The sequence below is a fragment of the Cavia porcellus genome, unplaced genomic scaffold (assembly GCF_034190915.1).
Source record: "Cavia porcellus strain 051 isolate PalLab524CR breed Dunkin Hartley unplaced genomic scaffold, mCavPor4.1 scaffold_27, whole genome shotgun sequence".
NCBI classification, from domain to species: Eukaryota; Metazoa; Chordata; class Mammalia; order Rodentia; family Caviidae; genus Cavia; species Cavia porcellus.
Window position 1 is genome coordinate 30,006,832 of NW_026947510.1, and position 11,821 is coordinate 30,018,652.

Genomic DNA, 11,821 nt, shown 5'->3' on the forward strand with positions numbered 1-11,821 from the left:
TGGTGTTCCCTCTTGACCTGTTCATGGGTCATGCAGAGAGACATGGAGAGTGGCTGGGCTCAGAAGGAAAGGCAAGCATGGACTCCTTTCAGGCATCTGTTATAAAGACCTGTTGTCCTCTAGTCCAAAGCCCAAATGCCAGCTCAATTCTTGCACACAACAGGGTCACTCTTATGTGAGAGGTTGTTGGTTGCAGGCAAACAGAACCCGGAATTCGCCATGAAGTGGGAGGCACAATCCTGACTTCCTGAGCTGCAGACCTGATCAGTAGTCTCCATCTTTGCTTGGGACCTTGTGGCCTGTGGAAGGGCCTTATAATACCATCTCTCTTCAGGAGCTGTTTAAAAACATTGTACTCTTCCCTTTCCAGGATTCTACCCAGATGCAGCAGGACAAAAAAGCCAAGGAGCACCATGCTGCTGCTATCTGTACCACTTTCCTTCAGCTCTCAAGTGTGACCCAGTGTGTCATCAGCACTGTCCTCAGGCATCGCCTCATGGAAGCCTTTGAGTGTACTCAGGTTGTGGAACACTGAATCTCCAGGGGTCCCGGATCAGCTTCAGGAGGGCTTGAGACTCCATTTTTATGGGCTCTAAGCTCTGAGACCCTGCATAGACCTCAGGTCTCTCATTCCTAGGATTGCTCTGGTCCGCACTCCTATGTCCCAGTCCTTCATCCTGCCACTCTTTCCTAGGCAGCAGTTGTGGTCCTGGGCTCTCTTATTCCTTGCTTTGCGAGTGTCCCCACTGGGGGCTCCGGGAAGTTCTGTGTGATCAGGACAGGGATCTCATGTGGAGATTAGAGCTTCAGTGTTTCTCACAGAGTCTTTCTTTCCCAGGAGTGCCAAATCCTGAGGAACCTTGCTTCCTCCTCTGGGCTGCGAATCAGTGCCATCCAATTCCTGATGGAAACCTGGGAAAACTACACTAGGCAGAGGCTCCTCTCCTTTGGAACTCAGGGTGCACCAGTGCCATATACTGAACAAAATATGTGTTATAATTGTCTGTGAAGGTAGAAATGTCTAGGATGTATTTTATAAAGTTCCCCAATACTCAAAATAAAAAAATACTTTATTAGCAAAAGGCAAAAGATATTAAGGACAATTTTCCAAATAGGCAAAAATGCTGAGGCTGGGTGTGGGGGGAAGACCAGCGACCAGATTACACTGAAAACACAGTGAAATCTTAAATCCAGAACAGTTTGACAATTGTTTTCTTTTTAAGAGAATAAAACTAAACAAAATAAAACAGAATAAAGCCAATTAAAGCAAAACAGTAACAGTGATACAGGACTTCAAAAAGAAGATAATAGCAAATCAAGAATGACTACCACAGTGCCTCTTGTTATCTTCAAAATAGCTGTCATGCCATCAGGCCTAATGACACAAAGCTGCATAGAATGACACCAATCAAAATAAACCAAATGAAAATGATACAAGACTTCAAAATAAGATAATAGGGAATTAACAATGGCTACCACCTTCTCTTTCCCTTTCACTATTATGCATTTTAGATCCCACTAATTCCATTAGTTTTTTTTATCCTAAGGAGACAACGTGATGTTCAGCTAAGTGTGTCTGAACCATTTCACCCAAGTGCACAATCACAAGTTGCACCCATTTACCAAGAGCCTCATGATAGTCTTTCTTTATAGCTGAGTAACTTTCCCTAGTATAAAATGCCAAATCCTTCTTATCTACTCTGTGATAGATGGGCAAGCTACTTTTGTTTTTTTTCTGGTTCCCTGTCACATGGAGCACTGTTTTATCTCCTCTGACTTTCAGTCCAGAAATTTCCTTCCAAGTTAGTGTGTTTCTTTTATACCACATATTGGTGGAATTTGTTTCTTGATCCACTCGGCTTGTGTTTCTTTTTATTGGTGAATTGAGGCCATCTACATTAATGGTTGTGGCCAACATGCACTGGTTCATCTCTGCCATGCTCTTTACCAGCCTTTGGCCTCCTGCTTTTCCCCTCCATTCAATTGTATGCACCTCTCCGTGACCCCACTCTGCTACTGTTCCTGGATCTGTGGTCATTTTTATGTTTCTCTAGAATGTCCTTCAATACTCCTTGTAGGCTTGGCTTGTTGTTCATGAATTCTTTCAGTTGTTCTTTATCATGGAAGTATCCGATTTCTCCATTAATTTTGGTTGTATATGCCTCATTTATTGGTATGTCGGGTCCTTTTTCCATGCTTGGGATGTTCTCTGCTATACTTATATAAATAGTCTCTTTATGTCATCTGTGTTGACTACTTTTTTGCTGACACATTTTACTCTTTAATTACTTTTCTTTACATTGTCTTGCCACCACTGAATTGTTATTTCCAGGTTCCTTATTTTTAAGAGATCTTTCCTTTCAAGATCACTGGATGTCATTCTGACTTCAAAATTTGAAAGTCTATCGTCAGTTTCTTTCGAGCAATTTTTCCAGCTGCCAGTGGAATTTTTTAATCTCCTGGATATTTCTTTGAGTCTATTTTATGTCTCCAGTTCTTCTTTATAATGTTCAAGTTCTCCCTAATTTCCCATGCTCTTCTTTTTTTTTTTTTTAAATCTGCGTCTTCTTTAGTTATACTCAGCAACTCTTTTATTATGGTTGTTATTTCTTCTTTTATCTGTGATATTTTGTAATCTGATTCCTTTTACAGAATCATGAGGTAGTTTCTTCACTTCAGTTGCCATCATCCCAGCAGTTTCAGGTGTATGACTTCCACTTATTCCATGTCTACTTCTCCTGGACTTTTTCTGTTTGAGCTGGAGGCCAGAGATTGCCTTTTGTTCCTCCATCTTGATATTTCACTAGGATCTTTAGGGCAAGGGGTTTTGGAGTCCTAGGCACTTCCAAGGCTGGCTACCCTTCCACACTATAGGGGCATGAGTTAGGCACCTGGGTTTCTCTTAACCCATGTTCTTGTGGAGGTGGTGGGGTACAGAGCAGGCTTCTTCAGACACTCACAGCTTCTCCAAGGTGTGGTTGACTGGTTCTCCTGGTCAGTGCTTGGCTGCAGGTCCTGGAAGGCAATGGAGACTGGTGAGCTTGTATGGTGGGCCCCATCCATAGAAACCTGCCAGTCTTTTTCCTGCTTGTGCTGGTTAATCATGGGAGTCTCAATGGTGGCCTGCATACATGCAGGGCTGGGGGGTGGGTTGCCTCCCAGGTTTGTGACCTAGCAAATTTAGTGACCTAGCAAAATGCTTAAAAAACATGAAATTTAGCATAATTAGCCATTAGAGAAATACAACTAATAACCCTTTAAAGCAATAGAATTGAAAACCATGATGCTATATCACTCATACCTACTTGAATTGCTAACATGAAACCACCAGTTACCTAATGTAAGGGTGGATGATAAATCAGATCTGTGATACATTTCTGGTGAAGAAGAACATTGCCTAGATTTGATACCACCGTATGATCTCTACAAACTTAACCATTGGGTGAAATTGGGTAAAGAGGTCTTACAACATCTTATTCTTCAACTACCTGTGAGTTTATACTTATTTCAAAACAAAATGATTTTCTTTTGTTTCTTTAAAGGGAATAAAACAAAAAATAAAATAGAATCAATTGACACAGTGAGTAAGTTTTGATTTTCAAATACAAGACAGAAGAAATCCCTCATATTTGCTATATTGCATATTGTTATGGACTCTAAATAGATGCTCAGATCAGTGGCTTTTGGCCTGAAAAGTCAATCAAACCATACAAGCATGAAGTTGTTTTTTTTGCAGTTAAGTAGCTATCATCTTAGCCTGTGTTCCTCTGAATCAGTTGGTTGCTTATGGGGGCAGGTGTGGATCTTCTTTCCCAGCCCATGTACTGGTTGGCTAATGGAAGGACGTTGGATTTTGGTTTTCCTCCTGACCCACAACTCAACAAAATGATTTTCAAAAAGCAATAACATCATCTGATTTCTAGAAAGTACACATTTGAAACACAGGTATAAATTGAGAGTGTTAAAAATAAAACTAACAATATACAACATTAATCATAAGAACACCGGTTAAAGTGTATTAATATCAGAAAAGGCAGCCTGCAAAAAAAAAAAAAAGGATATCACAGTATACTATAAAAGCCATTGCATAATAAGAAAAGAAGAAAGTTTTCAGGAAAGCAAAGCAACCATTCTCATGTAAAAAATGGCAGAACACCAAAATTCATGAAGCTAAGAGTTAAAGAAAGGAATATAGAGAAAATCAGATTCAGATGGGATGTTTTAACATCTCTGATTTAGTAATTGAAAAATTCAACAAACAGTGCTCCAGCAAGGGTACAGAATCTTCACAATAATTTTTGTTTATATGTTTTTTGTGAAAAAATATATTTGTAATTTATAAGGAAAATGATAATAGTTATTACACTATCACCATCAAAGTAGTTACACAGAATAAAAAATGCAAACCAAAAGATTCTTACAAAACTTGGATAATACAAGTCTTTTTTTACCAAAAACTAACATATATGCACCCATATTTATAAGAGCACAATTTATAATAGCTAGATCTTAAAAACAGCTACAATGTTTATTGAGGGATGAATGGATAAGAAAAATGTGCTATTTATATACAACAGATTACCGTGCTGCTATAAAGAAAGGTAAACTGAAGACATTCATAGGTGAATATTTCCACAATACTTTTAATTCCTGGACAGAGTGGCCACTTATATAAATGCCATCCAATAGCAGCAGAGGAGGGTGCCTTTTCAGTGGATATGTAGCCTTGGGGACTGCTCAGAGCCAGACTTGGATGGGAAACTGGTAGAGAACTGGAGCTTTAAACTATTTCTCCTGAAATACTGGGAATTCATATCACCATTACACTCTCTCAGTCTGCCTCTTTATACATTGACCAGGGAGAATATAACAACACTATCAAATGCAAATTTCTCTCCAGATTAGCACTACAATTAAGATAAAATAAGTTTTTAACATGATTTGCAAGATCTTTGTATTACTTTTCGTTTCTCCTTCTCCCTTTCCCTGCTGGTAGTGAGCCTAGGGCCCTTGCACTGTTTAGAACCCTAGCCTGTTTTATTTGATATTATTGAATCAGGGCCTCACTGAGTTCCTAGATTGCCACCCTAGTTGCATGGGTTGGAGAGAGTTCCTTCCTGTGTTCCTAGTAAGCGACTTGTTTAAGTCTGCTGTATGTTAGGTGTGAAAGGAGGCTGTTTTTGGCAAGTGCTATGGAGAAGGTGATATGGTCTATAAAGGTGGACCAGGCCACACCCAGTTCTCTTAATGTGAGAACCTGGCTGAACCCTCCTCCACCAAACTCACACAGCTGCAAATGCGAATGCCCGGGAAAGGCAGTCAGAGAAGCCTAAGTTCTTTTCCTAGAAAGGCGACGCAGGTCTGCCGCTGTGCAGAGTGCTGGGACTTGGCTTCAGGAGATTCCTCCCCACTAACCCCTGCCACCTCTCCAAGTGGCCTGTGCCAGGACAGCACGTCTCACTTGTGGGCACACCCAGAAGAGGGCGCCAGAGATCAGCTGCAGGGGAGTTTCCAGCTGGGTCAATTCCCTCAAGGTCTGAGCCAGCCAGGGTGAGTGAAGGCGACCTGTGCAGGCCAAGGTCTGCTGAACCAGGCGTGCCTTACCAGGTCAAGGTTTCCGCGCAAGCATAGGCTGGAGCGAGCCACGCCAAGAAGCATTCAGTTTAAGAGCCCCCGGAGAGCCTCTGTGGGGAAGGTGCACAGAAGCAGTCCCTCACTCACTTTCACACCAGGGAGCAGCCCACAGTCTACTGGAAAGTTAACAGTTTGCAGCCCACACTCCTTGCCTTTTCAGCTCTGCAGAGAAAACGTCTCCAGTCGCTGCCCAGGAGACTGTGTGACCCTAAACCGCGCCCCTTTCCGCCTGTGCCACTGGCCAGGGAGCTGTTAGAACTGTGGCACCTTGCAGGAGCGGGCACTGGTACCCTCCTCAGCTGCAGGTGTAGGGTCATTGTCCTCGCAGGACTCCATGCTGTCTGGGGCTCTGTGCAGGGCTCTCGCGTCCAGATCCAGGAGGTGCTGCTGGGGCTGGGTTCAGATGCTGCTGATCTCAGCACAGGGCCAGCTCCAGGCCTGTCATCTCCTGTGTTAGGCTGGTGGGCCCCAGGCTCAAGGCTGGCTCCTCACAGTGTGACCAGGTCAGGGAGCAGGTCAGGGAGCTGTGGAAAGGTAGGAAGTGATGGGTGTGGGGCGGGATCTCCAGATAACTAGGCACCAATTATCTTGATGGTTTGAGAACTTAGAAGTCTTCCTTTCAGCCGCGGAAGACTGGGATGGCTTCTTAGATCTTAGGACAGAGCAGGCAGGTAGAGGATCTCCTGTCCCTCCTCCTGATCCTGCAGTGGGGCCTGACAGGGCTGAGGCTCAGCTGGCTACCAGCAGGAAAGTATCATTAGGTATCCTTGTTCTCCTTTATAAAACCTTTGTGGAGATTACGTCGTGGAAACACATGTGTTTCTTATTTAAGACAAAGCAATAAATATGTTGAAGACTAAGTTGAGGCAACACATAAGCTGACTTGCACTTCATAATTTTCTTTCAGGAGGAAAGCATTAAAAATTTTAGACAGTGGGAATGGTGGGAAAATTTAAACTACATACCAAAAACAAAGGTAAGTTGAGTTAATCAACACTTTTTTTTGGGTCTTTTTCCATTTTACCGGTACCGGGGATCGAACTCACGACTGCCTGCTTGCAAGGCAAGTGGTTATGCCACTGACCTAAATCACCAGCCCTGTACATCTTATTTTCAAGAATGTAGGGATAAGTATATGTTTAGAAGTGACATTTAGAAAAAGTGGGTTTTCTTTTTCGGTAAAATATTTCTTTCCTAAGAGAAGTAAATATAGATTGAAGCAAAGGGTAAAATTGGAACATTTAAGGAAAATGTATGAAGTTTTGGTTTGAGGTGTCCCTAGTGGTAGAGCTCTGGCATAGTATGCTCAAGTCCAGGGTTTGATATGTAGCAGTAAAACAAAAAGGAAAACCAATATGATTACCAAGAAACCTAAAATAAAATGTCTATACCGGTATGTATCTGGTAAAGCATTCATCATATATACACACACAGATATATATGGGATTCTTATACATGAATGTATCATGAAAAGGATCAATTTATATAAATTTTCCTATGCAAGTGCAATATCTAAAGCATAATTGAACAAATTATTAAATGACAATTTGTACAAAATAAAGCCAATGTTCATTTGTTTTTAAAAATTGTTTCATTTTAAAGAGATTAAGATGAAAGATGACATAAAAAAGGATATCAGATCGAACAATGCAATCAACACAGCATTTCACCACAAGACAACCCATAATTAATAGGAACTACCATACGGTCTCTTTCTTTGAAATAATTGAGCATAGCTTCATTTATAATAGTATTAAGCCAAACAAAACAGAATAAAACCATTTAAGAAGCCAAACAAAACAGAATAAAACCATTCAAAGAAGCCAAATAAAATAGAATAAAACCATTCAAGAAAATGAAAGTATTACAGGGTTTTCAGTACCAAATAGGAGAGAATGAACAATGGTTACTATATTATCTCATTTTATATAGAAAACCTGTTTATACTATCACACATAATAATATCCAACAAGATTTAGCAGGATAGAACCAAAGACATCAGAAAAACAAAAGCATACTAGTACTGCAGAGTAAGATGATACTAAATCAGCTCTCAATATTCTAATATCTTCTTTTCTTTAAAATAGCTGTTTATACTATCACAGATAATGAAATGAAACAACCTATGATAAAACCATTCCAACTAATGAATGCACACATTATAAGGCTTCCGAAAAATGTAATGGGGATTCATGGTGATAATAAACTCTTATGTACTCTTACCATTTCTTACACTAGAGAGACTATTTGGTATTTATACATGTGAGTTTGATTTATTTCGCTAATGAGTATGGTCTCAAGCTGCATTTATTGATTCATAAATATCTCAATGTGATCATTCTTTATATCTGTGTAGTACTCCATTGTATAAGGATACCACAGCTTTTTTATCCATTCCTCAGCTCACTGACCCTTAAGGTTGTTTCCAAGTGCTATTATAAATTGTTCTGGTATAAACATGGGAGCACATATATCACTGTGGTATGATGTTTACAGTTCTTCTGGTAATATGCCTAGAAGTAGAATAGCTGTGACAAATGGGACTTCCAATCCCAGCTTTCTGAGAAATCTCCAGGCTGCCCTCCATTCTGGCTGCACCAGTCTACACTATCACCAACAGTGCTAGACAGTTCGCTTCCCTACAGCCTCTCCATCATTTGTTGCTGGTAGTTTCTTGATCCTGGCCATTCTTTCAGGAGTGAAATGAAATCTCAGTGTGGTTTTAATTTGCATCTCTCTAATGTGTAATGACGATGAAAAGTTTTAATGTATTTATTTGCCATTTGTATTTCTTCCTCTGAGAACTGTGTATTCATCTCAGATGCCCATTTTTAAATAGGGTCTTTGAATTTCGGGGGTCTGATATTTCAATGTTTTCTATCAAAACTTTCATTTAAAATGCTCAAATTCATCACTATGTCAGGAAAATGCAAATGGGAGCTAACAGTGAGGTATTACTACCTAATGATCAGACTAACAAAAAAGGAAGTAAACCACTATTTCTTGCTGATACGAATACAAAGAAATTTAAATTTAAAACATTGTTACTTGAAGACTTTATTTTTACTTTGAAGGGGAATATAAACAGTAAAATGGAACAAATAATTTGAATAGTACTGTATTTCAAGAAGAAGATAGAAGGAAATACCCCATAGTTTCTATATTGCATATTGTTACCCTTTAAATAGATGCTCAGACTACTGGCTTTAGGTGGCCTGCAGAGTCAAAGAATAGAAGCACAGAGGGCCATAATGTCAGGATACAGATTTCAAATGGGCTCAACATTGGACTTTTCCTGGTCAAGGCTGCTCTGGATACCCTTTTGGTAAATACCACACCTGATAACTGCACCTGATACCTTGTTACTGTATTATAGTTTACCAATTTTGGAAAAGCTGTATGGCAAAGCCTCATCAGTCTTTGTGCCTCATGGGATTTGGAAAGCCATACAAGTGGTTCATTGCCAGAAAGAATACAGGCTTCTTATGCTTGATCATGGCACCTGTGAAATCCAGAAGATGGAGAATGCCAGTGATGATTGCTACAAGGTTGCCTTTGCATCTACAGGAACATACTTACATGGGAGCCTGGCGTTCCTTTCTGGGTCTTCTATATATTCTTCTGGTTTTTTGCTTTCTCATAGCTGAGGTTTCATACTGTTACTTTCCTTAGTGTTTGGATTAACAAGATCTATTCTTCCTGCTAGAGGGAAAGGTCATGTGAAAATCATTCACGCTCATTCCCTGTATGTTTTCAGAGTGAATTACCTTCAAGACAGACACGTGACTGGGTGCCACTGATGCATCTCAGAGGTGAATTAGGCTCTTTTTTGTAATAAAGGACATGCTCATCACCAGAGAAGAGAAAATTTAGGAACCAGAGTACACATGGAACTGAAATTTTCCCTTTTCTCTTTCCTTGCTTTCCTCTTTCCTTCTCTCTCTCTCTCTCTCTCTCTCTCTCTCTCTCTCTCTCTCTCTCTCTCTCTCTCTCTCTCTCCCTCTTTCTCTCTTTCTTTTATCTTTTTCTTTCTTCTCTGCTGGATATTAGAACCAGATCCTTTTTACCAAGTTACAACCTTTTATTTTATTTTAAATTTGATTTAATTTTTCCTTTTGAGATAAGATCTTGCTAACTTGCCCAAGTTTAGCATGAACCAGTGATCCTCCTGCCTCATCCTAGAGTGCCAGGATTACTGGTGTGCACCACCACATGTGACTCACTTTTCCACTTCATTTCCTTGAAAATATGACTGTCTCATGATTTTAATTTTTATACTGTTGCATTTTCATCTTGCCATGATTTATTGTTGACTTTCTTTCACCATTTATAAGGTGCCATATTTTCTTATATGGCATGTACCTTAATAAACCAAATGACTTTAGAGTTTTTGACATGCTTCCTGCTACAGTTCGTTTTAAAGTTGGCATTGTCTGTAGTATTTGCTTGTCTTGTGTATGTAGACTTGATCTGGTCCTGTGTCTGGACCTAAGCATTGGGCTTGTAGATAAATGAAAGAACCTAGAAAGTTGGTAGATCTCCGGGAGATGTTGCTGGTTGGGGCCTGCACATGGTGGAACAGGAGTCCTTTGGTGTCCTGAGGCATCTTATGCCCTTTTTTTCTTGCACTGAGGGGAGTTGGCCTTGCAAAAGGAGGCTTTACTAACCTTGAAGCAACATAGAAAGAATACATATGGATAAGGTGGGTGTCCCAGTGCTTCAATGAGACAACCCAGTGTATCTTCCTTCATGATTTATCTATCTTTTGAATTCATAAGAAATATTCTGTATCATAGTCACTGACATTCTTTAGGTCCAGTGCACTGGCTCTCAAGTAAGATGTTTATTATTTACTTCAGAAATGAGAATATCTTGCCTCTGTAAACCTCAGTTTCTCTGTTTAACTGGGAATAACAATACCATGTTACAATATCGCTGTAGCATTTTGTTATAACAAAAGGCAAAAGAAGCACTTATTTATACAGAAGATCACAATTTTTTCTGCACTGCTTAATACAGAAGTTGCTGAACTAAAATTTTTTATGGCAAAAATTTCTTTCCCTTGTAAGTCATGTGTGGTTTTAAGAGCAAATAGATTTCAGAAAATAGGTTTAACAGAATATGTGCCAAATGTGATAAACGTGCAAACATCCTGCCCACTGAGTAGTGCCTGGTTAGATTGGAGCAGGAGGCTTGAGGGGCTCTGCTTCTCAGTGTGCTGTGGCTTCTCTTCTGTATTGGGGTGTGCAAAGAGGCCTGCACCATCCCTACATCCTGATAAGCAGCTGTCTCAGCACAGCTGTGGGAATGCAATTGCATTTGTTTCTGGAGCTTGCAATTTACTGTGCTTCATTGCTTGACTTGCACACGAGTGTTTGGGCATTTTGCACTGCAGCTCACGCTGTTCAGTGCTATTGTTTAAAATAAGTTAGTAAGTATCACATCCAGTTAAGCTAGTTTTCTTTTCTTGCTACTAAAGCACCTTGGCTTAGCATTAGGTTTAGGGCTGGATATTAACAAAACAGGAAACTAGGTTGTGGCTACAGGAGAAATCTCTGTACTTTGTTCAGGTTTTAAGGACTTACAAAACTACTCTAAAATAAAGCTTTATTTTAGGACATGGTTATAGAATTTCAAACACGTGCTTATTTATTTACTCACACAGTTGATAGTATTTGATCCTCTAAATTAATCCTGTTTTGTTTTGTTTCTTTTGGTACCTGGGATTGAACTCACAATCTTGTGTTTACCAAGTAAGTGCTGCAGGCACTTACTGAAATCCCCAGCCCTTTAACCTGATTTTAAGTAACAGAATTTGGGCAAAATTAATTTATTCAAACTAGTATATAAGTCAAGATAAGAGCTACTTTAACATATTTTCTATTAAATTAATAACATGTATATGTAAATGTCATTATATATTTAGTTCTTATGTGGTAGCCATGTCCTGGGTTTATTTTCTCTTAAACTGCTCACTATACAGAAAATAAAAATTCACATTGCATAGACCCGATTTTAGCTTATAACTGAACAACTTCAAAAGAATTACTTTGTGTAATTAGGTTTCCTTGCCTGATTTAACTCCTTGATGCTGACACAGAAAACCTGTTCTCTACTTGTGAGCAATGCATTTATTTCCGCAGCCTTAAGGAATGGACTCAGAAGCATGAAGAGCTATAAAAGCCTG